Below are 25992 nucleotides of genomic sequence, written 5' to 3'. Positions count from 1 at the left end.
CCTTCCATCAAAACAGCCCTCATTTCTAGTGCAGGCACAACCCAATGGCAAGGGATTCGTATGGAACGCCAAGGATGCTGTTGATATTCCGGACTGGTGCCTGGAGTCAGTAATGGGCTGGATGAGGGTGAACAAACTGAAACTAAATCCTGACAAGACAAAGGTTCTCTGAGTTAGTAGAAAGACAGACCAGGGACTCTGGATCTCTCCTTTCTTGGATGGGGATATACTCCCCTCGAAAACCCAGGTTCACAGCTTGGGACTGCCACTTGACACAGTGGTCACCTTAGACAACCAGGTGGCTGCGGTGATCCAGAGTGCTTTTGCCCCGCTTCAGCTAGTTCATGAGCTGTTTCCATTCCTGGGTCAGTCAGATCTAGCCACGGCGATCTAGACTAGACTGCTGCAATGCATTCGACTTGGGGCTGCCCTTGAAGAGTGTTTGGAAGCTGCAGCTAGTGCAGAACGCTGTGGCTAGACAGCCAGTTGGGCCCAGCTTTCGGTACTATTCATACTACGGCAATTAGACTGGCTATCAATTCACCTCCGAGTCCACCTCAAGGGATTGGTTTTGACCTTTAAAGCCCTACATGACTTGGGACCAGGGTATCTGAAGGACCTACGTGTTCCTGCCCTGGAATTAAGATCACAGGGAGAGGCCCTCCTGACTGTCCCAACAATCAAAGAAGCTCTTTTGGTGGGTGCAGAGAAACAGGGCCTTTTCAGGGGCAGCCCCATGATTATGGAACAGCAACAATTATGGAACAGAGAGACGCACCAGCCCCCCCTTCACTTTCAGTCTTTCACAGCTGAAGATGGATTTATTTGGGACCGCGTTTGGTTGAGTCACTAGCAGTCCCAAACTGTGATTTTAAATTCTGGGTTTTATGTATTCCATTTTATGTATTTTATCCAGACAGCTGCGGTGGCTCAAGTGGTTAAGATGCTGAACTGCAGGCTGTGGAAGGTCGGTAGTTCAGCAGTTCGAGACCCGGGTGTGCCGCATGACGGAGTCTCTAGTTCCAGCTCCTGCCAACCTAGCAGTTCGAAAGCAAGAAATTGCAAGTAGATAAATAGGTACCACTGCGGTGGGAAGGTAACAGCGTTCTGTGCGCCTTGGTGTTTAGTCATGCCGGCCACATGACCACGGAAACATCTTCAGACAGCGCTGGCTCTTCGGCTTTGAAACGGAGATGAGCACCGCAACCCTAGAGTCAGACTTGACTGGCTTTCGAGCAAGGGAACCTTTACCTTTACCTTTTAAGCCACCTTGAGTTCCATAAGGAAGAACGGTGGCTAATAAATGTAAAATACCATGTAGGGCTACCAAGTCCCCCAGGGGGGCAGGGGTTTGTCTGCCCAAAGGGCCCCAAAATTGCCGGTCCGGATCCGGCCTGCGGGGGGAACCCCACCCCCAAAGTGCCCAGATCGGGCCGACGTGGCTGGGGTGATGACGTCACCCAGAAGAGACATCATCACACTGGGCACATTGTCCGGTGATGGTCCAGCAATCTAGCTCTATGGTACCATAGAGTTTTCAGGCTGATTGCTAGAGTGTCGCCAGGCGACATGCCCAGTGTGATGATGTCACTTCCGGGCAATATCATCGCGGCGTGCGCACGCAATTGTCCTGGGCTGGGACAGACTCTCCCCCGCTGCGCCAGGTAAGACACTTGGGAACCGTAAACCATGGCAAGTTCAGAGATTTTTCCGCACTCCCTAGCAATCTCCTTTTCAAGAGTTATGGCGGCATTACGGAAAACCCCGGCACTTTCCGTGTTGACCCAAAACACACGAGCCGCCAGCCATGTAAAGCGACTCGAATCGGCCTCAGAGTGGCAGCTGTTTCACGCAGTCCTGGCAAGCTCTCCGCCGGTTTCCCCACTGCCACCCGCCCCCTTTGTCGCATTCCACTGCAAGGCAATTAAGTGCACGGAAATAAATCCGCCTGTGATGTGCGGCGGCGCGCTTTGTTCCCGGACTATCGCCGGCCGTCCCTTGGCATGCATCTGGAAACCCAGCTGACAGCTTAAGCACATGCTTTGTGGATCGAACGTAGCAGGGAACTGCCTGGAAATATTGTAGCAGTGTGTCACACTGTGCTTCAGGCGCACACTCCAGAGGAAGGAAACAAAGCGAGATTTCGGTCCTCGGCGAATGCTCTTTGAAGCCTCTTTTCCAGTTAGGACGGGTATTAGTAAAACTGTTCGTTGATAACAGCATAGATGTGGTATTTTTGGCCACTGTGTGACGGACTTTAACCACTATGCCACATTGGCTGTTGAATCAGGGTGCTACGGCTGCTGGAACGGGCCTACTTCCACAGGGGAAATCCATCGCCAAGTAAATAAATTTTAGAAACCCACTCTCAAACGGTTAACATGATCACATTTCAACCAAGTAAGCAAGCATTTTTTTTTTTAAATCAATCTATCATCGAAGTGGTGCTGTTCAGTTTGGTGTAGTGGTTAAGCACGTGGACTCTAATCTGGGAGAACCGGATTTGATCCCCCACTCCTCCACGGGCAGCTGCTGGTGTGACCTTGGGTCAGTCACAAGTTCTCTCAGAGCTGTTCTCTCAAGAGCATTTCTCTCAGAGCTCTCTCAGCCCCACCTACCCCACTGGGTGTCTGTTGTGGGGAAGGGAAGGGAAAGGAGTTCTTAAAGCTACTCAGACTCCAAGTGAAGGGCAGAGTATAAATCCAATCTCTTCTCTTCTTCTTCTCTATATTGTGGGCTCATCGTTTGCAGCAATAAGTACCAGGAATCGTGGGACGAGAGCCATCAAATGGCGATCCTGCCACATAACAGAGGGCAGCATAAAATTCCAGCTGTGCTTCTACATGAAAAAAAATAATGCTTCTCTTTGCGGAGAGCGATCTGCCTATTAACCACGGCGCCACAACAGAAGGGGTTAGAAATAAGCCGGGAATGTGAAGCGAGAGATATTTTTCAGCACTCAAGAATGCTCTGAGCGTGAGATATCGCACACGCGCCATCTGGCTTGGCCACAAACGAGAAGACGATGCAGCCAATTTCGTATCAAACAATTGCAAATAATAACAGAGGCAACCACAAAAGATTTTGCGCTCTGTGGGCGAAGATTTACTTACCATTGTCATCTAAAGCCAAGCCTGCAGCGTTCCAGCACACACCATTGACATCCACTGTAGGCTAGAGAGGGGTGCGGCCTCCTCTGGAATCCTGTGTAGAGTTCTGGTCAGCGCATCTCAAAAAGGCTTTTACAGAGCTGGGGGAAGTACAGCGGAAGGCAACCAAGATGATTAGGCTATGAGGAAAGGCTGAAGAGTTTGAGACTTTTCAGTTTAGAAACGAGATTACTCAGGGATGACATGATAGAAGTTTATAAAGTTATGCATGGGGTGGAGAGAGTTGACTAAGTGGAAGTTCTCCCCCTCTCCCAAAACAAGAAGAGATGGATTTATACAGCACCCTTCACAACCCGAAGGAGTCTCAGAGGGGCTTACAATCTCCTTTCCCCTCCCCACAACAGACACCTTGTGAGGTAGGTGGGGCTGAGAGAGCTCTTTCGAGGACTGCCCTTTCTAAAACAGCTCCAAGTGAACTTGTGACTGACCCAAGGTCACACCAGCAGGTGCAAGTGGAGGAGTGGGGAATCAAACCCGGTTCCCCCAGATTAGAGTCCACGCTCCTAACCACTCCACCAAACTGGCTCTCTACATTAGAAATGAATACAAGCACCATACGGAAGCAGAAATGTGCATGTCAAACTTAGCATCTAGACCAGGGGTGTCAAAGGTGTGGCCCAGGGGCTGGATCAGGCCCCCGGAGGGCTTCTATCAGGCCCGCAGTGGAACTGGCTGTCTCCTGCTGCTTCTTCCAGCACTGCTGCGTCATTGTAGGTTTGCAGCTTACAGATACACACCTGAACAGCATACTCAAGATTGCAACAGCACAGACATTTTGATGCAACGATTCAGAGCAAGCGGTGTCAGTTTTCAGACACTGTTAAATATAAACAAAGTATTGCAATGGTGCTAATGTTTCAAGCGTGTTTTTATTTTAAGTAAAACAAAACCCATTTGTGTTTGTGTCCTTTATAAAGTTTATATCTCCGCTACCTGGCATTGCATTTGATGACACACACGGCCCGGCCCAACAAGGTCTCATTTATGTCAGATCCGGCCCTCATATCAAATGAGTTCGACACCCCTGCTCTAGACCAACCTTTTGGGTATGGTGGCCTACAAGGGCCAACCCAAGGTTTTCTTGGTGCCGTGGGCAATCTATGACCCTCGGTACCCACCTAGGTCAACATTCCATTTTCCACAGTGGCCAGCCAACCAACACGGCTCAAAGGGCACAGCTGCCCTAACTGTGAACCCCAAAGACGAGGCCATCCCGACACACACAGCCTTTGTGTACGGCAGTTACGCTCCGGGCTTTGACCTGCTCCGCCGTTGCTCCCTCTGGTCCCCCCTAAGATTCTCACACTCTAGTGACCGTCAGGACACATTTTACTTGACCCACGTGCAGTGTTCCCTCTAAGCTGAGTTAGTGTGAGCTAGCTCACAGTTTTTTAGCCTCCGGCTCACACATTTTTGTCTTAGCTCAGGAAGGAGGGCTCCAGAGCAAACTAATTTATGCGGCAACCAAATGGCTCGCTCACAACTTTAATGCCAGCAGCTCACTAAGTAGAATTTCTGCTCACAAGACTCCACAGCTTAGAGGGAGCATTGCCCACGTGTATATAGTAAAGGCAAAGGTTCCCCTTCCTCGAAAGCCAGTCGAATCCGACTCTAGGGGGTGGTGCTCACCTCTGTTTCCAAGTCGAACAGCCACCGCTGTCCGAAGACGGTTTCCGTGGTCATGTGGCTGGCGTGACTAAACACAGAGGTGCGCGGAACGCTTTTACTTTCCCACCGAAGCGGTATGTATTTATCGCCTTGCAATTTCTTGAACTATTTGGTTGGCAGGAGCTGGGGCCAGAGACGGGAGCTCACTCCGTCACGCGGCACTCGGGTCTCTCGAACTGCCGAACTACCGACTTTACCCCGCCCTTCACTTGGAGTCTCAGAGCGGCTTACAAACTCCTTTCCCTTCCACTCCCCACAACAGACACCCTGTGAGGTGGGTGGGGCTGAGAGAGCTCTGACACAAACTGCTCTTTTTCAAGGACAGCTGTGCCAGAGCTTGTGACTGACCCAAGGTCACATCAGCAGGTGCAAGTGGAGGAGTGGGGAATCAAACCCAGTTCTCCCAGATAAGAGTCTGCACACTTAACCACTACACCAAACTGACTCTACACCAAACTGATGCGGAAGCTGCTGTTTCCAGGGTCACATCTTGGGTTCCGAGATGCAAAAGGCAACGATGGAAAGGACAGGAGCAGCCATCCGGGAGGGCTGGCCCCTGACCCACTTCCAGAGGCTTCGCAACCTGTTGTGTATTGTCTTGTGTATTGACAGCTTCGTGTGAACACTCGTTCAAGAGGCTCCTTGCAGTTACATTTGGATTGGCCACCCTTACCGAGCTGGCCAATCAGGGAACCTCAGCTGGAAGCATGCCATGCAATTAAGGATTCCTAAGTGCCTAAGAGCTGCGGTGGCTCAAGTGGTTAAGACGCTGAACTGCAGGCTGTGGAAGGTCAGTAGTTCAGCAGTTCGAGACTCTAGTGTGCCGCATGACGGAGTGAGCGCCCGTCTCTAGTTCCGGCTCCTGCCAACCTAGCAGTTTGAAAACAAGAAATTGCAAGTAGATAAATAGGTACCACTTCGGTGGGAAGGTAACAGCATTCCGTGCGCCTCGGTGTTTAGTCATGCCGGCCACATGACCACGGAAACGTCTTCGGACAGCGCTGGCTCTTCGGCTTTGAAACGGAGATGAGCACCGCAACCCTAGAGTCGGATTCAACTGGCTTTCGAGCAAGGGAACCTTTACCTTTACTTTAAGTGCCTAATTGCCTCTTGGTGTGTTTGTATTTCGTGAGTGTGTTTGGACTAGGGGTTTCTGTATACAGTTGCGGCTCGCCGCACAGGTGTTCGTTGTTGAGCGACTAAATAAAGAGCTATGCCGAAACCACGATAAGTCTCGTGAACCCACTACTTAACACAACCCACTTTTGGGTCTCGACCCACAGGTTGGGAAATAATCTATTTTAGACAGCACCCCTAGGATGACCAGGCCCTACCTGGCTGATGGCGGGAGGCCCCCCCCCCAGTTCCTCCTTGAAGATCTTCTGCAGCACATGCAAAGTGCACACGTTGCGATAACGTCACCAGAAGTGACGTCATCGTGTTTCTGACGTCGGGGGGTAACGCTCTCGGTTTTGGGCAAAAGACCCAAAAGAAAAGTGGGTTTCTTGGCCTCAAAAACAGAGTTTTGCTCTAAACCTTGAGCGTCTCCCCCGATGTCAGAAAAGTGATGACGTCACTCCTGGGTGATGTCATTCCGCCAGCGCCAGCAGAGCTGAGACGAGGCTTCTTGGGGGTGGGGCTTCTTGGGGGGGGCTTCCCCCACTAGCCAGCTAGACCACGGCAGATTGGGGGCCCCAAAGTCAGGAGATCCCCTGGCCTCACTGGGGGGATGGATACCCGAAGCACCCCAGTCACAACATCCCTTCACTCCCCCCCCCCTTCCATTTCGGATATCAACCAAATCGCATGAAGAAAACCGTTACACGAAGAGCAGGAGGCCAGATTTATTAATAACCATGTTTCGATTCAATCCCGTTTTACATATAAAGACAAACGCAGTGCCCAAAAAAAAATCTTAAGAAAAAAAATACTACAGGAGTTAACAAGACGCAGGGAGGAAACGGGTGATACAAAAATATTCAGATTTATTCCCCCAGAAACAAAAAGTAGCATCAGCTGTCCTGTAATAAATAAAAGTAATTTCAATAAGGGGGGGGGAGAAAGAGGGACTTTTCTCTCTCACAAGCGTTCAGACTGCTCAACGGACACTCTGCAGACTTCAGTGGGGCTACTCCCGAGTTGCGAGAGCCATTCCGGCGATTTGGCCCTGAGTTTTAAACAGGCAGGGTCTAAAGTGAGGAGACTGCCGACGTTCGTCAGGTCAAAGGCGACGGGCTGCGGATGTGGAACTTCTCGTGTATTAGACGAAGCCATCTCTGGAAAGCTTAAGTCCTTCTTCGTACGCCTCTTCTTGAGGACGGTACACAGCACAATTATCACCACGACGATGACGGCGATGAAGAAAACCGTGGCTCCTACGAAAATCTCCATGTAGCTGTACAAGAAGCGAAGGCCTGCAGAGAGAGAGAGAGAGAGAGAGAGAGAGAGAGAGAGAGAGAGAATAGAGAGAGAGAGAATAGAGAGAGAGAGAGGGGCGCCTGGTTAGGCTCATTCCCATCCTAAAGGCCTTCAATGTACCATGTAGTTTGGAGGAGAGGGGCCATGGCTCAGCAGTAGACCACTGGCTAGGCATACAGACGGTCCCAGGTTCAATCCCCAGCACCTGAGACCCTCATGCCTACGGGACCGCCTCTCCCATTGCAATCCTCCCCACACTCCCTTCGGTCATTGTCAAGGGGCCTCTTGCAGGTTCCTGGCCCCAGGATGGCTCGGTTAGTTGTCCTCACAGGAAGGGCCTTTTCAGGTGTGGCCCCGCCCTGTGGAATGCAGTCTCAGATGACACACGTGCCCTGGCGGACTTGCTTAGTTTCTGCAGGGCAAGCAAAGCCGAATTATTTCGGTTGGCCTTTGGAGGGTAACGACACATTTGGGCTGTTTCAATAGTGGTATGGTGATAGCCACGTATTTTAATGTTTTAACGTTAATATTTTATGTTTGTTATTGGTTTTTATGCTGGTGTTTTTTTTTACCTTATTGGTTTTAATGTCAGTCGCCACGGGACCCTCTGGGTGAGCGGCGACCTGGAATTTTTGGCCACTGGGTGACACAGAGTGTTGGGCTGGATGGGCCATTGGCCTGATCCAACATTGGCTTCTCTTCTGTTCTTATCTAACAAATGAATAAATATATCCAGTTGAAAGGACCAGGCAGTTGGTGATGGGAAAGACCTCTGCCCAAGACCCTGGAGAGACACCGCCAGTCAGAGTAGACAATATTGACCTTAATTAGGGGTCATTTTGTAGAAAAAGAGGTGCAGGAGCTAATTAGCATACCTCATTAGCATACCTTATTTGCATATGCCACACACCCTGACGTCACCGGAAGTGTGTCAGAAGGCAACACCCACCGCTCAGGCTCCACTGGACTGTTTTGGATTGCTAGGTATTGGGGGGGGGACTACATGCAGATCTGTCCTCGCAGAGGAGGGAGAGCTTGTACCTGAATAAAACTTGGTCTTAAAGGTGCCACTGGACTGTTTTGGACCGGGGGGCTGGGGGGGGGGCTCTGCAGCTTACCTGGCTGCTTCTTGCTCTGACTGAGGGCTGCTGGGAGCAGGGGGTGGGGCTTGTTGCATGTGCCCGCCCCCTGGGCTCTTTCCTGCCGGAGCGCCGCTCCTGTGCGCTCCTGCAGGAAATTACCCCTGACCTTAATGTACCAAGGGTCTGATTCGGTAGAAGACAGATTCATGTGTGGTCCACAGAGTAAGGGTCTCATTTAGGGATGCCAGCCTCCAGCTAGCACCTGGACATCCCCTGGGATCTCCAGACGGCAGAGATCAGTTCCCCCGGAGAAAGTGGATACTTTGGAGGGTGGCGCTTACCACACTGAACCTCACTATGGTCCCTCTATCCTCCCTAGGTTCCATACCCAAATCTCTAGGAGTTTCCCACCCCGGATCTGGTCACCCTACCCCCTCCCCTCCTGGTGGCCAGGGGACACCTGCAAACCTTGGTCACACGAACACATGAAGCAGCCTTCTACTGAATCAGACCTGTGGTCTGTAAAAGTCAGTATTGTCTGCTCAGACTGGTGGTGGGTCTCCAGAGTCTCAGGCTGAGGGGGTATTTCACATCACCTCCTGCCAGATCTTTTAACTGGAGATGCCAGGGATTGAACCTGGGACCTTCTGCATGCCAAGCAGATGCTCTACCACTGAGCCACTTAGGTCTTTCATATCACCTACTGCCTTGCTCCTTTTAACTGGGAATGCCAGGGATTGAACCTGGGACCTTCTGCGTGCCAGGCAGATGCTCTACCACTGAGCCACAGCCCCTCCCCATAGTCTCATTACGTTACCCATCCTTTGCATCTGCCTAATTCTTTGTAACTATGTGCCTGCTCACGGGCTTCCGGTCTTTGGGTCTGCGAACATAATCAACTCACACGGGCCGGCAAATGAATGTTACTTGCAAAGGGGTAGCCGCTCTTTTTCTGTTTATAGGAAAATAAATAAAACAAAAAATCCGGGCACTTGAAAGTAATATTGAAATAAATATTGCTGTGCATTCAATAAATGTTGCCGGTCTTCCTGCTTTATTTAACCCGTTCTATTTAACCCACTGATGTGGTGCTACTGTTTTAACTACCCTCTAATTACAAGTGGTTTATATGGTAACTGGAGATGTTGGGGAGACTTGTTGCTATGGGATTTAATCAACCTGACCTTGTTTGCCTGCCAGAGGTCTTACTTTTGGGAACTGAAATAAAACATTGGCTTCCATAAGAAGAATAGCATCTTAAACATTTTAAAATATCCGTATGTGATCTCTCCCTCCCCTCTACATTTGATGCTAGAAACATCAATAGATATTAGATGCCTCAACAGATGTTAGCAGGGGTCATTTCCTTCAGGAGCGCACAGGAGTGGAGCTCCGGCAGTAAAGAGCCCAGGGGGAGGGCATGTGCAACAAGCCCCGCCCCCTGCCCCCCGCAGCCCCCAGCAGCCCCCAGTCAGAGCAAGAAGCAGCCAGGTAAGTTGCAGAGCCCCCCCCCCGGCTCCCCGGTCCAAAATATGTCCAGTGGCACCTTTAAGACCAAGTTTTATTCAGGTACAAGCTCTCCCTCCTCTGCGAGGACAGATCTGCACGTTCCCCCCAGCCCCCAATAGCTAGCAATCCAAAACAGTCCAGTGGAGCCTGAGCGGTGGGTGTTGCCTTCTGATACACTTCCGGTGATGTCGGGGTGAGTGGCATATGCAAATGTTATGCTAATGAGTCATGCTAATGAGCTCCTGCACCTCTTTTTCTACAAAATGACCCCTGGATGTTAGATACATCAATATTGGTCCTTTCTGCATTTGCCTGCCGCTCGGAATTTTCTGAGCGTTCGAGTCGAGGCAATTTAAGTCCACGGCAAAACAGCACCCAAATAACTCGGGGCAACAGCAGGCTGAAACCGGGCTGACCACTGAAGGGAGGGGATGTAATGCAATGGGGGGGGAGACCCGGAATAAAAAGAGGTTGATTTTTTTTTTGGGGAAAAGTGGGGGGGGGGGGGACCTGGATTAAAAAGAAGGTTGAATTCGGTTTTAGTGCAGAATTGCTTGGAGGACGCCATGGTGAACATGGATTAAACAGGAGAACGCAGAAAGGGCTGTAGTTAAGTTTGAGTCAGTAGCAGTTTAGAGACCAACAAGATTTGGGGGTTATGAGATTTCGAGACTCAAAAGCTCCCTTCGTCAGATACAAGACAGAATGGAGATCCCAGAGTCCTTATATCCCAGGCAGAAGCGCTCCCAGATCTTCTAAGGTTAAAATCCCCTGGCAAAGACAAGAAGACATCCAAAGGAAGATCTAAGATTTTTCTATGTTAAAATTTAAAGAACTTATATCATTGTCCATAGGCGATACAATAACCAAGAAATTTCTGTACTTTCTTTTGAATACTTATTACTTAGAAGTTAAACGGTATCTTGTAGACATAAATTTGTAGGGCAGCATCCAAAGCACAAGATAGGTTATCAATGTACCTTGCTACCCTGAATCCGTAGTTTGCTTAGTTTGTGGTTTATATAGTGAAAAGCAATTTAAAAATCCTAAAAAAAAAATACTGAACCGCCACGACACCAGATCAAACGGCGCGTCTGACCACACCCTCTGTGTCACACGGTGGCCAAAACCCAGGCACCATCAGGAAGTCCACCACTGGGGCCAGAACTCCAGAAGCCCTCTCACTGTTGCCAACCAAGCATCAAGAATACAGAGCATCACACCCCAGGCATACTGTGAACCTGTGTCTCCCAAATCCTAGTCTAAAACTAGCCATTACCTCATGCCGGCTCTTAATACAGACATAACGCTTACAGAGCAACACAACAGGTCTCATTTTGAAGCACCATGACCACACCTGGGATTCGGACATTGCAAAGTGGGAACAGCCAGAAATTGGCTGCCGCGGGAGGCGGAGACAGACACAAAAGGGCTGCCACGGCTCACCTTCAACAACAACAACAACAATACAGTCCACAGTAAACAATGGCCAAAAAAATAGCAAATAATCACTGTGTACTGCACAAACCCACACCAAAGTTGACAAAAAGAGACTTCAACACAAAGGTAATTCAACACATGTAATCCATCATAGGAAAATACAAAAGTCCACAATATCCCAAAGGGAAAGAACAAAGTCCAGAATAGAAATTTCTCAAAGGGAAACAATAAGTCTGGAATAGATATCAACACTTTCCCTAGGTATTGTTCAGTGTTTCGGACTTCTGGTCCTTCCTCAGGAACAAAAAGCCACTACAGGAAGTCTCATTGCAATTTCTTAACAGGCAAACTTTATTCAGTTTCTATATGGGCCAGTGGAGGCATGTTTGTCCAACTTACATAATAGCAACCTTGGTAGGTGCTTTCTAAAGCTTAGGAGACCTGGCCCAGATAGAAACTGAATAAAGTTTGCCTGTTAAGAAATTGCAATGAGACTTCCTGTAGTGGCTTTTTGTTCCTGAGGAAGGACCAGAAGTCCGAAACACTGAACAATACCTAGGGAAAGTGTTGATATCTATTCCAGACTTATTGTTTCCCTTTGAGAAATTTCTATTCTGGACTTTGTTCTTTCCCTTTGGGATATTGTGGACTTTTGTATTTTCCTATGGTGGATTACATGTGTTGAATTACCTTTGTGTTGAAGTCTCTTTTTGTTAACTTTGGTGCGGGTTTGTACAGCTCACCCAGTCACACACAGTGACCATGGGTTGTCGTTGCAGCTGCTGCCAAAGCAACATTTGTAAACATCTGTGCAGCCAATCAAATCCCCAATGGCCAATCAGAAGCCTTCCTGGGCAGAAGCCCCACCTGGCTCCGCCCACTTTCTAAAAACACTTGGTAGGTACCAAGAAGGGTGTCACTGGAGACCCCTCATATAGAGATTAGGGTTTTGATCGTGGTTCTCCAGGTTCATGTAGTCTGTGCCCCAAATCAGTTGGGTTCCGATCATTTACGTCACAGCACTGTCCCATTCCTCGTCGCTTTGCACCTCTAGCCTATAACCTTAAATCCCCACGGTGGAACTACAGTTTGATAAATTCATACCAGAAGGACAGGAGGGTGGTCGGGTTGCAACTCACTACTTGCAAAGTCAGTTAACCACGTCTGCAACCTTTTCGTTTCTATTATATGTACGATGCCTAGTGGTTTACAGTTCACCTCTCCGCTACCCAGGGGTCATTTCGTAGAAAAAGAGGTGCAGGAGCTCATTAGCATAACTCATTAGCATAACTTATTTGCATATGACACACCCCCTGACATCGCCGGAAGTGTGTCAGAAGGCAACACCCACCGCTCAGGCTCCACTGGACTGTTTTGGATTGCTAGCTATTGGGGGGGGGGCACATACAGATCTGTCCTCACAGAGGAGGGAGAGCTTGTACCTGAATAAAAAACTTGGTCTTAAAAGTGCCACTGGACTGTTTTGGATTGCTAGCTATGGGGGAGGGAGGGAGGGAGGGAGGAAGAGAAGGAAATAAGGAGGGAGAGAAGGAAAGAAAGAGGGAGAGAAGGAAAGAAGGAGTGAAAGAGGGAGAGAAGGAAAAGAGGGAGAGAAGGAAAAGAGGGAAAGAAAGAAAGAAAGAGAGAAGGAAAAAAGGACAGAAAGAAAGAAAGAGGAGGAAAGAAGGGGGGAAAGAGGGAAAGGAGAAGGAAAGAAGGAGGGAAAGAAAGAAGGAGGGCAAACAGATGGGGAGGGAGGGAGGCTCTCCCATCCCTCACCGCCCACATCAAGGCCCTGCCACCCCCATGGCCCACCCCCCCAATCAAGCCCCTGCCGCCGCCACCACCCTACACCAGCTAGGTGCCAGGAAAGGTGGGCAGCAGGGCTCTGGAGGCCTCCCCTGGCTCTGTGCCTCGGTGCAGGTGGGGGTGGGGGCTCTGCAATTTATCTGGCTGCTTCTTGCTCCCTGTGGCCCGGGGCTGCTGGGAGCAGGGGGCGGGGCTTGTTACATGTGCCCGCCCCCTGGGATCTTTACTGCCGGAGCTCCGCTCCTGTGCACTCCTGCAGGAAATGACCCCTGCTGCTACCTAGTGTCTCCTCTACTGAAGACTCCTTTAGAAATGTACTGCAGATGCATGTCTTACTTGTTTATTTCTTTTGCACTGCCTGTTCATTTATCCCATATCCTTGACTGTCGCCACATATGTCTTTGTGACGGTTCTGCATCTGAGCCATTCATGCATCTGATTCGGTTTGCAGTTTGTGATGTGCTTTTGTAGTGCATTGTCTTAGTAGTGCCTTCCAATAAACTGCTTGAACTGCAGCGGTAAAAAACAACAAGATGAATACATACCCGATGGTGGAACTTGGACACAAAGGGTACCCGTCTTATTCCAAGATCGGTCCTCATATCCTTCTTTACACCGACAGAAATACGTGCCGTATCCATTCAGACAGACTGCCTCGTCGCCGCAGAGTTCAATCCCGGAGCGGCATTCGTTCACATCTGGGATACATAGACAGAGGAGCACTGTAATGATTTCACGTTTTGGTGTGTGTGTTTCTTCAAATGTTTAGTTTGACAGCAGTAATGTAAGGAGAGTGATGGAGACAAGTATGATGTGACTGGCTGATGACTGAGAGTGTGGGAGGAGGGGTGTCTATGTGTGTAAAGTTTGAAGAGAGAAGATAGTTGTGTGACTATGGGAGTTTGAGTCTATTCTGTGTGAATAAGACAAACGATTTAGTTTGTGTGAATATGAGTTTTGAGTCTATTCTGTGTGAATAGGACAAAGAGTTCAGCCTGTGTGGCTAATTAGACTGAGTGTCTATGCCTGTCAGAGTGGAGTTTTGGAGCTTGAGAGACTGTTTGTGATGCCAAGCTTTGCCAGTTATATTTACAAGTTCCTTTCATCAGCAACAGTTCAAAATAACCAGAAACCTATTTTGTTCTTTATTAAATCAATCATTTTTTTTTAAAATTATCCCAGCAATCAGAATAGTCCTTCCTCAGGGCCACATAGTCCTCTGAAGTGCCCAGACCCTGGGTCATTCTAACAAAAGAGAGAGATTTGGAATTCTTAATTCATGGTGGCAGCAGAAATCTACCAAGTTTAGGTACACAGAGAGTGTTTTAAAGGTAAAACCATCTCCCCTATAAGCAAGGACCTCACAAGCACCTTTCCACATCAACCTTTCCAACAGCAGGGTCTCAAACTCCCCGTCACACAAGACATACCTCAACAATAGCATTCTCCCAGTGTTCAACTTAATCACCTCGGCCGAGCCCAGCCTACCACTCACTATAGTAAAGGTAAAGGTTTCCCTTGCTCGAAAGCCAGTCGAATCTGACTCTAGGGATGCAGTGCTCATCTCCGTTTCCAAGCCGAAGAGCCAGCGCTGTCCGAAGACGTTTCCGTGGCCATGTGGCCGGCATGACTAGATGCCAAGGCGCACGGAACGCTGTTACCTTCCCACCTATTTATCTACTTGAAATTTCTTGCTTTCGAACTGCTGGGTTGACAGGAGCTGAAGCCAGAGATGGGAGCTCATTCTATCACGCGGCACTCGGGTCTCGAACTGCCGAGCTACAGACTTTCCAGTCTGCAGGTTCAGCGTCTTAACCTTTGAGCCACCACGGCCCTGCATAATATTTAATAACCCAGGCTAGCTCAGTCTCATCAGATCTTGAAAGCTAAGGGGGGGTTCGCCCTGGTTAGTACTTGGATGGAGAGGAGGAAGAAGAAGAAGATATTGAATTTATACCCCGCTTCTCACTACCCAAAGCCTACCATCTCCTTTCCCTTCCCCTCCCCACAACAGACCCCCTGTGAGATAGGTGGGGCTGAGAGAGCTCTTTCGCGGACTGCCCTTGAGTGAACAGCTCCGAAAGAACTTTGTGACTGATCCAAGGTCTCACCAGCAGCTGCATGTGGAGGTGTGGGGAATCAAACTCGGTTCTCCCAGATTAGAGTCTGCGCTCCTAATCACTACACCAAACTGGCTACACCAAATGGATAGCGTTACAATCGCTCACGTACCTCCCACTGAAACCTGCTGAATCCTTCCAGATCCCGTGGCTGCGCCACCAAGGCCTTCCAGTTGAGAATGTATGAAGTGTGAGATGTTCTTTTCCTCTGGCACCAGGTGCAGCCAGAATGTAAATATCAGGTTTGGGTCATTCATTCTGTGCATTAAAAAAAACCCAAGACAGCTTATATTATTTTCTGTTAGTCAAATATACGGGCGTACTTCCTCTTTCTATGGTCTCAACACACTTATAATAAAGGTATGGTATTAGTCTGGGGTAGGGAGGGAAGGTGAAATGGTATAGACCATCAAACTTGCGATGACCAGGACTAGGGCGTTTTCGGTGGTGGCTCCTATCTGGTGTAATGAGCTCCCTGAGGAGATCCGGGCCCTGCAGGACCTCGTACAGTTCCGCAGGGCCTGTAAGACGGAGCTCTTCCGCCAGGTTTTTGAATAGGAGCCGCCACCACCGGAAAATGTTTTAAGAACTTTGGTTAATTATTTGTCTATTTGGTAATTGTAATCTGTATTCTTATTGTTTTATTGTTATTACCTGGCGTTATGCCTTTGTTAGCCGCCCTGAGACTGTGGGGAGGGCGGGATATAAATCCAAATAAATATAGCCTGATCACGTCAGATCTCAGATGCCGAACAGGGCCTGCACTTGGAAGGGAGACCACCGAGGAAGACTCTGCAGAGGAAGATGATGGCAAACCACCTCTGCTTGATCCACTTGCCTTGAAAGCCCCTGGCTGGTGTCGCCTTTAAGTCAGTACTTGGAAGTGGGACCACCGAGGAAAGCCCTGCACAGGCAGGCAATGGCCAACCACCTCTGCTTGATCCACTTGCCTCGAAAATGCAGGGTTTGCTGCGGGAGAGCCACGAATGCCGGGCGGATTTTCCGGGTGCGATCACACCGCAACGTCTGGCAAGCATAGCACACCCGTGGCCAACCCATGGCGTCCGGCCGCAGATGCGCAGTTAAAAAGTACCTGCCAAACTCCACTAGCAAATGGTTTGCCACGGGCCGCAGACAGACTCGATCTGTGTGATCGCGCCGGTGCGCGCCTATTCTCTCCAGCTGTCCTCGTTGAAGAACACTAGAAGCACGCACTGACGGATAATAGCGAGTCAAAATGCGACGGCACAAATAGCCACACCTCCCCCCCCCCTGTTATCTGGCCCATGTGACTGGGGCCATTGCCTTTTTTTGGTCATGATTACAGAATCAATGTTACAGCTGGCGTCTCTGAACACAGGTGAAAATTTAAGTAACTATGGGGGTCCATTAGACAAAAAACGAACAAACCCACCTTTGGTGCAACTTGAAAACTGTTTGAGGTGAGAGGTGTGAGAGTAGTTCTCTCCCTCCCCGCCTCTCCCCACCCCTGCCTGCCTGGGGCCAGGGAGGGCCTTGGCGGGGCTTCCTCGCACTCCCGCTGGCCTTGCAGGTCCACCACTGGACCCCTGATGTTAGGGGGTGTGGCATATGCTAATGAGTTATGCTAATGAGTTCCCCTAGCTCTTTTTCTACGAAATGACCCCTGCCTAAGATCACCATAAGTCTCTGCAGAGGCAAATAATGGCAAACCACCTCTGCTTCTCACTGGCCTCGAAAGCCCCTTGCTGGGGTCGCTATAACTCTTGTATGGGTGACCACCAAGGAAGCCTCTGCAGAGGAAGGCGATGGCAAACCACCTCTGCTTCTCACTGGCTTCGAAAGCCCCTTGCTGGGGTCGCTATAAGTCAACTGTGAAGCTTGGGAAGACAATACAAAACAGATATTTAAGACAGAGATGAAAGATTGAAGGTCAAAGAAGACGGGAACGGCAAAGGATGAGATAGTTAGACAGTGTCATCGATGCAACGAACATGAAGTTGAGCAAACTTCAGAGGATGGCGGAAGACCAGAGGGCCTGGCGGGAGCTGGTCCATAGGGGAGCAAAGAGTCGGACTCGACTGTGCGACTGAACAACAACAACAAGCCAGCCTCCAGGTGGGACCTGGGGACCCATGGAATTACAGCTCCTCTCCAGACTACAGAGATCAGTTCCCCTCTGGAGAAGATGGATGCTTTGGAGGGTGGACTCTCTGGCATGGTACCCCACTGAGGTCCCTGTCCTCCCCAGGCTCCATCCCCAAATCTCCAGGAGTTTCCCAACCTGGAGCTGGCAATCCTACCAGCAGAAGACATCTCTCTAATTTAGGAAGCACCTTGCTATGCAGCACTCCCCACCGCATGGCACATGAACCCCAGCTGGCCTAGAAAGTCCTAGTTCAGGGGTCCCCAAGATGGTGCCCATGGGCACTACGGTGCCCGCCAATACCTTTCCTGGCACTCACCGAGTGTCTTTAAGAAAGTGGGCGGGGCCAGTGGCCAGTCAGTGGGGCACTCGCCCTGCAGAGCTTCAGTGGAGCTGCAAGGGCTGGTTTTATTCTTTCGCTCATCGTTCCCAGCGTATTTTTCTACAATTATGCCTCTTCTCCCCCACACTTGGCCTTCTTCTGTGTGTGGCTGCTCCTCCTGTGGCGGCAGAGTTGCCAAATCCAGGTTGGGAAATTCCTGGAGATTTTGAGGGTGGAGCCTGAGGGCGTGGGGTTTGGAGAGGAGCTTCAATGGGGTATAATGCCCTAGAGTCCAACTTCCACAGTAGCCATTTTCTCCAGAGGAACCGATCTCTGTCGCCTGGAAATCCGTTGTAATAGTGGAGGAGGTTGGCAACCCTATGAGACAGCCATTTTGTGACTGTGCCCAGCACCCTGGGTCTGAATTCCAATGGTGCCTGCAGGTTTAAAAAGCTTGGGGACTCCTGCCCTAGTTTAACCCATATCAGAGTCTTGTATTCCAATTATGGGGTACAGGGAGCTGTTATTGTTAGCTTTTCCCATAAGGGCACCCAATGCAGAATAGAATTTGGCTTCAAAACTCATTATCCTGGGCCAGTCTACAATTTGGTAGCCCTACCTTTTTCTTTCACTTCTTTCCTTCCTTTTAATTTCCTTCAACTTGATGTCTTTGACTTTGTTTGAGAAGAATTTCACTCTGTCTTGTACCTGGAAAGAGAAAGAGCCAACAGTGGGGTTAACAGTGTTGGAGTAAAGCAACTCAACATGCCTGGACATTGGGGGGGGGGGAGCGCCACCTGGCTTTAGACAGGGCTCTTTTTGTAGAAAAAGCCCAGCAGGAACTCATTAGCATAATAGGCCACACCCAACAGCAGGAACGCATTAGCATATTGGGCCACACCCCCTGACAGCAAAGCTCATTAGCACATTAGGCCACACCCCCATGTTACCAGAAGTGTGGTCATCCAGCCACACCCACCTTTTGCTTCTTATTCTGTTGACCTTGTTGTTGTCAAAACCCAGGGCCTTTTTTTGCAGCAGGAACTCCTTTGCATGTTAGGCCACACACCCCTAATGTAGCCAGTCCTAATGAGTTTCTGCTGTTGGGTGTGGCCTATTATGCTAATGAGTTCCTGCTGGGCGTGGCCAATTTGGGAGCCAGCCGGAACTCCGTTCCTGTGTGTTCCTGTCCAAAAATAGCCCAGGCTTTAGACATGTATGTGTTTTCTTAATGAATGAGGTGCCTCTCTTGGCCTTTTTTGCACCCGCATTTTGCCTTGTTTTCAGAGCACGTCCTATTCCTCCATTCTGCATTCCCTCCCACTTTCACTTCAAGTTTGTGTCGGGGCTTTTTCGTGTTCCTGCATTTGTTTTACAGGAATCTGCATTCAAGCCACTTCCAGCAGACTGTTGCCCCGCAGTTACCAAAACTCCTTTTGCTGCAATTCTTTGTTCTCATCCGCTTTTGACTTGCTAATCTTTCTAAAGTAGAGATATCTCTGCGGAAATCCAGGCCCACACATGCAAGACTGACACGTTTGGGAGCAGGGAATCCCCTAGTCCTTTATATTTACTGATTCCTTCTTATGCCCTCTCTGGCTTTTTAAAAGTTTGCCTGAGTGGGAGGACACATCCTCTTTTGCCTTTGGAGAAGGGGGGAAAGAAAACAGAACAGAAGGGAGTGTCAACCTAAAGAGAGACAGGCGGAAATGGGGAAGGGCAGTGGGCAGCACTTAAATACCCACAGAAACAATCTTACTGTAGAACGTAAGAACATAAGAGAAGCCAATGTTGGATCAGGCCAATGGCCCGTCCAGTCCAACACTCTGTGTCACACAGTGGCCAAAAATACCAGTTGCCATCAGGAGGTCCACCAGTGGGGCCAGGACACAATTAGGAATTCGAAAGCGGATGAGAACAAAGAATCACAACCAAAGGAGTTTTGGTAGCTGAGGGACAAAGGTGTGCTGGAAGCGGTCTGAGTGCAGATTCTTGAACAAGTGCAGAAACAAGAGAAAGCCCATACACAAAGTCGAAGGAGTTATGAAGGAGATTAATTTGCCTTTGAGATCTCAATTTCCATTCTGTCGCACCCAGAACATGCTCTGTGTGATTGGCCTAATTTTAGACCATGTGAGCATCATGGCTGAATGGTTTCAGGCCAATAGCCACATTGGTCTGTAGAAGCAGAACAAAATTTGAGTCCCTTAGCACTTGAAAGGCCAACAAAAATTTTCCAGGGTACAAGTTTAATGGGAATCTCAGTATGGGTTTCCCAGGTCTTGGGATTGCATTCTTAACCGCTGCATAACACTGCCTCTCTCCAATGTGACGGCTATGAGCATAAACAGCTTCAAGAGGGGGTAGGATAAACATACGGAGCAGAAGTCCATGAGTACCTATCAGCCAGAAAGTATAGATGGGACCAGGGCTTTTTTTCTGGGGTAATGCGCCGGAATGGAGTTCCGGAACCTCTTCAACAAAAAAAATTTAAGTGTCGAAAAGTTCATGAGTTTTCAGTATACAGATTGAAAACTTCGTTTCCCTCTTTTTCCAAAAAAAAGCCCTGGATGGAACACTCTGTCTGGGGAAGTGATGCTCTGTATTCTTGGTGCTTAGGGGGCAACAGTGGGAAGGCTTCTGGAGTTCTGGCCCCGCTGGTGGACCTCCTGATAGCACCTGGGTTTTGGCCACTCTGTGACACAGAGTATCGAAGTGGATGGGCGACTGACTCAATCCAACATGGCTTTTCTTAGGTTCTTATGAGGGGATTGGTTAAACATATGGAACAGAGACCCATCAGTGGTTATTAGCCATAAGGTATAGGTGGAACACACTGTCTGGGGCAGTGATGTTCTGTCTTCTTGGTGCTTGGGGGGCAAGAGTGGGGGGACTTCTGGAGTTCTGGCCCCGCTGGTGGACCTCCTGATAGCACCTGGGTTTTGGCCACTGTGTGACACAGTGTTGGACTAGAGGGGCCATTGGCCTGATTCAACATGGCTTCTCTTATGTTCTTAATGTGTTTTATTGCCTCCTCTGCCCTCTACAGAGACATGCAAATAGCCCAGAACTGCCCATCACTCTCAGAAGCAAATTCAAGTCAGTCAAATGCTCTTAAGTTTCCTAATAACCGCCTGTGTATCCAGTAATCCATTAAATACTATTCATGCCACATTCTTATTTTGTTCGATCAAGAGCTGGGGTTTTGTTTGAACACCTTCAAACTAATAAATGGAAAAAGCTGGGGGGAAGATTGCTACTTACCAGACTGAGACCGATTCCCCACAAGCAGCTGCGCCGACCTCGCTCATCCATTTGCCCCGGTTGTATTGGGCAATTTCATTTTGACCAATTTTTACCCACATCTTCCCCCGATTTCCCCCACGTCTTCTCAATCTCAAAAAACAAGGATCGAGAAGACGTGGGGGAAATTGGGGGGAGCTGCCTGTGGGGAATCGGTCACAAAGTGGTCTGAGATGAGGGTCCCCAACGGGGTGTCTGTGGGCGACATGGTGACTACCATCACCTTTCCTGGTGCCTGCTATTAGCCACTTGAGATTTGATTAGCTTTGCAGATTTTAAACAACTTTCCTCTGCCACCACAACACAAGGATCTTCATGTATGACTAAAGTAAGTTGTGGCAGCCATTTTGTGGCTGGTTCCACCTCCTGTGGCAGCCATTTTGTGGCCACACACACCACACTGTGTCAGAATTCCAAAGGTGCTCAAAAGGACCCCCTCTTGTACAATGACATTAACCCCCCTCACCTGCATCTTCACTGATTTGATGATGTCTTCTTCCAGCTCATTTCTGTGCTGTGGTATCCATCCTTTATGCTCAACACCAAAAGTTACTTCAAGTAAAACATCTGTAGAAGACCCAAACGTTGCGAGGCAAATGAAAGCACAGCGAGGCAAACGAAAGCATCACGAACTACTCCTGCCAACATGTTTAAGTACTCCCTCCTCCCCCAAAGATCCTGCTCACTCCATGGCTATAACTTACTAGCAGCCAGTATTGCAGGGCACCGGAATTTTTAAAAGAGTATACAGAAAACAAAGGACTTTTCCGTATTCTAATTTTCCTGACGTGTAAGTTCCTTTTTCTTTGGGGCTTGTTTTTTGTTCTGTAAGTGTTTTGCTCCGTGGCATAAAAACTTGCAGTTTAAATCTGCAAGGAGATATGTCAGACATAAACCATGGTAATATTGAATCGACCACTAGAGGGAGTGAAACATGTGTGGAAAAGAATACACACACACTGAACTTTGGGGCTTGTTTTCTGTTCTGTAAGTGTTTGGCTCCCTCTAGTGGTTGATTCAATATTACACCGGTTTATGTCTGGCATAAAAACTTGCAGTTTAAATCTGCAAGGAGATATGTCAGACATAAACCATGGTAATATTGAATCGACCACTAGAGGGAGTGAAACATGTGTGGAAAAGAATACACACACACTGAACAAACAGGAACTTAAAGCAACGAAAATGAGAATGCAGAAAAGCTCCAAGTTAAGGGTCTCTCCCACCTTTTGGGGGTGGGCGATTGAAGAACAGGGAGAAAACGGCATTACTGTATTACCTCCAGGTTTGTGCTGGGATTCCAGTATGGAATCATTTTCATCAGATCTGAACACAAAACCACTGTCTATGGAAGAAGAAGAATGGAAACAGGTCAATATGGTATTTCATTGCAGCTTCCATCCAGAATCTAAGCTGCCACTCAGAAATTAAGTGTGCAGAGTATATTGCAACATACATCCTCCCCACTACCAGTATCTTGTAATCTGAAGGTTGCTTCATACATTGTACAATAACAAAGGTATAGCAAGAAGTCAAAGGAACTCCCGGTTCCGATGAGCTACACGGAGTTGCAAGTCTATGTTTACGCATGTGTTTATTTATTTAAAAAATTATTAGCCACCTTTCTACCTTGCAGTACTCAAGGCGGCTTACAATATAACCAAAACAGCTATTTGTATATACAAAAACACCTAAAAGAACAGAACTTAATTTTTCATGGTATGATTGAAGTTAAGCTGTGGCAGCCATTTTGTGGCTGGCTCCACCTCCCATGGCAGCCATTTTGTGGCTCCAACCACCACACCATGCTAGAATTCCAAACGTGCTCAAAAAGGTTGCCAATAAATAATTTTTTTAAAAAAAACTGAATTAGCCAAATGCAGTCCTAAACAACACCATCTTCTACTGCCTCCTGAAGACTGAAAGTAAGGGGCCAGGTGCTCTCCCTGAGGAGGTTGTTCTATAATCATGGGGCTGCCACTGAAAAGCCCCTGTCTCATGTGGCCACATGCATACTAATATATTGGATGAGGTCTGACTGATGAATGGGCCCACCCTTCCCAAGCTTAACAAAACTGGGAAATATGTTGGCCTCAGAAAATTTCAGGTTAACTATTAAGCAAATTGCTACATTCTCTGTTCAGCGGAGTAAACTCCGTGCTGCAGTTTTAGCGAATGCTCTCTCTCTCACCCCCAATTAACTCAATGCGCTTATCAGTCCCAGAAGGTTGGTAAACCGATAAGGTGCTCACAAAATCTATCACCCGGTATATCTGTGAAGTCACAGCCACCTCAGGTGGAGCAGAGGTCATTTCAGGGGGGGGGATCGCAGGGGATCGCAGTTCCCCCGGGTGAGGTACGGGGGGCGGGGCACATAATGAAGTCCCGCCCCCTGCTTCCAGCCGCCCCACTTCCAGCCCTCGTTCAGCCAGGAGGAGGCAGGAGAAGAGGGAGGGTAAGTTGCTTCCTCCCTGCCTCTCCCCACCCCTGCCTGCCTGGGGCCAGGGAGGGCCTTCGCGGGGCTTCCTTGCACTCCCGCCGGCCGGGACCGTTGGGGGCGGGGTGTGTGGCCTTATGACACACTTCCGGTGATGTCAGGGGGTGTGGCATATGCTAATGAGTTATGCTAATGAGCTCCCCTAGCTCTTTTTCTACGAAACGACCCCTGAGGTGGAGTATTTTTCCAGTTACCTGGAAAAACAACCTGGGAGTGTGAAGTGGTGGCGATGCCCAGAAGGTCGCTATTAAGGATGTTCAGAGAAGAAATGACCTGAAACACATTAGGATGGGCCGAGGTGGTCAGGTGGGGCTTTGGCTTCATTGTAGACTTGTCGGGCATGTTTACAGAGAGCAGTTCAGTGCCAGGAGATCGGCTTCTTCCCACTGCCACGTATCTGTCCCCGTTTCCTTCCCTCATGACTCGACCGTCCGTCCGCTCTTCTCCAGACACTTCCTTTTTCTCGACATGTTGAAACTCCACGGCATCGGAAACTTTCTTTGAGATTTCAGCATGAGATGGCCGCGGCTGAAGGATCCGGTCCGGATCGTCCTCTTTGATATTTTTAGGAGGGGAAATTGGAGGTCTCTGCTCTTTTAATAAGACTTGTGGAAAAGTTACGCTGCTCCGGAAGCCGGATCTCTCAAATTTTGCTCTTTCAGCGTCTTTCACGTACGTTGGCCCCTGAGGTACGGGTGCACGGCTGTTGTTTCCAACACCCGCAGACGTTGTGGTAATTCCTGACGCCACCAATTGAGTCCTCATTCTGAACTTCTCGTACGGAGAAGCTGAAAGTGGAATAGCCTTTCCTTTGCCCTCCAAATTATTTGAACCCAATACTACAGTTGCCTTCAAACTGCCAACAAGAGTGTCATTTCCGGTTCGATACTCATCAGCAGACGGTTTCATAACTTGTGTCTCCTTCATATCAAGAGCATTTGTTGTGGGTTTTGAGAAAGAAACCGGACTGTAGTTACTAACAGTCGGCCCTAGTAATGCTTCCAAGCTTGAGGCATTGTTGGTTCTGTTCCACCGTCCTTTACTACTCACAACCTGGCTGGTTTCATTGCTAGGAATCCTTCCCATCTTCTCCAAGTCCGAAATATGCCTCGAGTGAATTACGTATGATGGAACTCCAATACGGCTGCCGGATTTCAGCATGGGCTCTTCAGGAACCACGTCGCCATCTTCAGAAGTTGACATTTGATAATCTTCAAATATATAGTACCGTCCTTTAAAACGTTTAGGGCCATGGTTTTGAGACGACGCTTTCGATAAGAACACCACATGGGCAGACACCGCCTGGGTAGCAAAGACCAAAGTCCCATGGCTTTGACAGGCGTAGGCGACTTTGTTCTCCACGTTTGGCATGAGCCCCTGAAACAGAATCTTATCTTGATTTTCTTCACAGTCTGGCTTCCCTTCAAACCCTTCGATGTAAATCAAGATATGTTTGTCGGGGCCTGCCCAGATGGTCCAGTTGCACCAGTGATTGGTCTGAATGCTGCTAAAAGTGGGAGGAGAAAAGGTTCCGGCTTCATCTGTCAGGGTAATGTGACAACTCTTGATAGGAAGATACACCATCAGCCATGGGAAGCCCAACTCTATAGGGAGAAGATATAATAAATGCATTTTCAATGTTCATATGGCTCCCTCTCTCCCTCCCCCTATGACCAAATGCTAGCACTGCCATCTTGTTTTTAAAATGTTTTGAAATGTTTAAACCAGGGGTGTCGAAATAATTTGTTATAAGGGTTGGATCTGACATAAATGAGACCTTGTTGGGCCGGGCCATGTGCATCATAAAATGTATTGCCAGGTAGCAGAGATATAAACTTTATAAAGGATACAGAAAAACACAATTAAAGATTTCTAAAACTTTAAATGAAACATGCTTAAAACACTAACTCTTGCAATATTTTGTTTATTTAACAGTCTCTGATAACTGACATCTCTAGCTCTGAATTATTGCATCAAAATGTCTGCGCTGTAGCCATCCTGAGTATGCTGTTCAGAGGCGTATCTGTAAGCTGCAAACCTACTTTTGATTTATTGACATTCATTTACAGGAATCTCATGTTCAGTGTTCTGAGCCTAGGACCCAAGGGAAAACATGAAATGGCTGGGCATTGCGAGCTTTTGTACATAAGTTGCTTCATGTGCTGGTCAAGAACATGAGAAGACATCCTGACACAGACTGAGGGCTATGTGTTTGTCTACAAAACGATACTCTTCCCTAGAGAAATAACTACAACTTCCTACAAAGGAAATGTGCTGGGTGAACTTGGTCTGGACACACACATTCAGCCTAATCCACCTCACTGCTTGTTGTTATTCCTCTTCTAAAATAGTTCACATTGCTTTCTTACTGAGAAGACTGGATCACAAGAGCATGAATACAGTGAAAAGGGGGAGGGAACCCAGTTGCACCCAGGAGAGCCCTGGCATAGAGAGCCCAACAAAACAGACACACACACACACACACACACACACACTGTAGCAAGGCACACAAAAGCTCATACCTTGAAC

At 48.6% G+C, this 25992-nt stretch overlaps 1 non-coding gene across 1 annotated transcript; it reads right to left on the bottom strand.

Annotated features, from left to right (window-relative positions):
- Window positions 1-9060: 9060 nt before the first annotated feature.
- Window positions 9061-9132, bottom strand: TRNAA-GGC. Its single transcript has one exon. It is a non-coding gene; the product is annotated as a tRNA-Ala (tRNA).
- Window positions 9133-25992: the final 16860 nt, after the last annotated feature.

This window comes from Gekko japonicus, unplaced genomic scaffold (assembly GCF_001447785.1).
Source record: "Gekko japonicus isolate JY-2015 unplaced genomic scaffold, Gekko_japonicus_V1.1 scaffold1959, whole genome shotgun sequence".
Lineage (NCBI taxonomy): Eukaryota > Metazoa > Chordata > Lepidosauria > Squamata > Gekkonidae > Gekko > Gekko japonicus.
The sequence above is the reverse complement of the archived record's forward strand: the minus strand, read 5'-3'. Positions and strand labels throughout refer to the sequence as shown.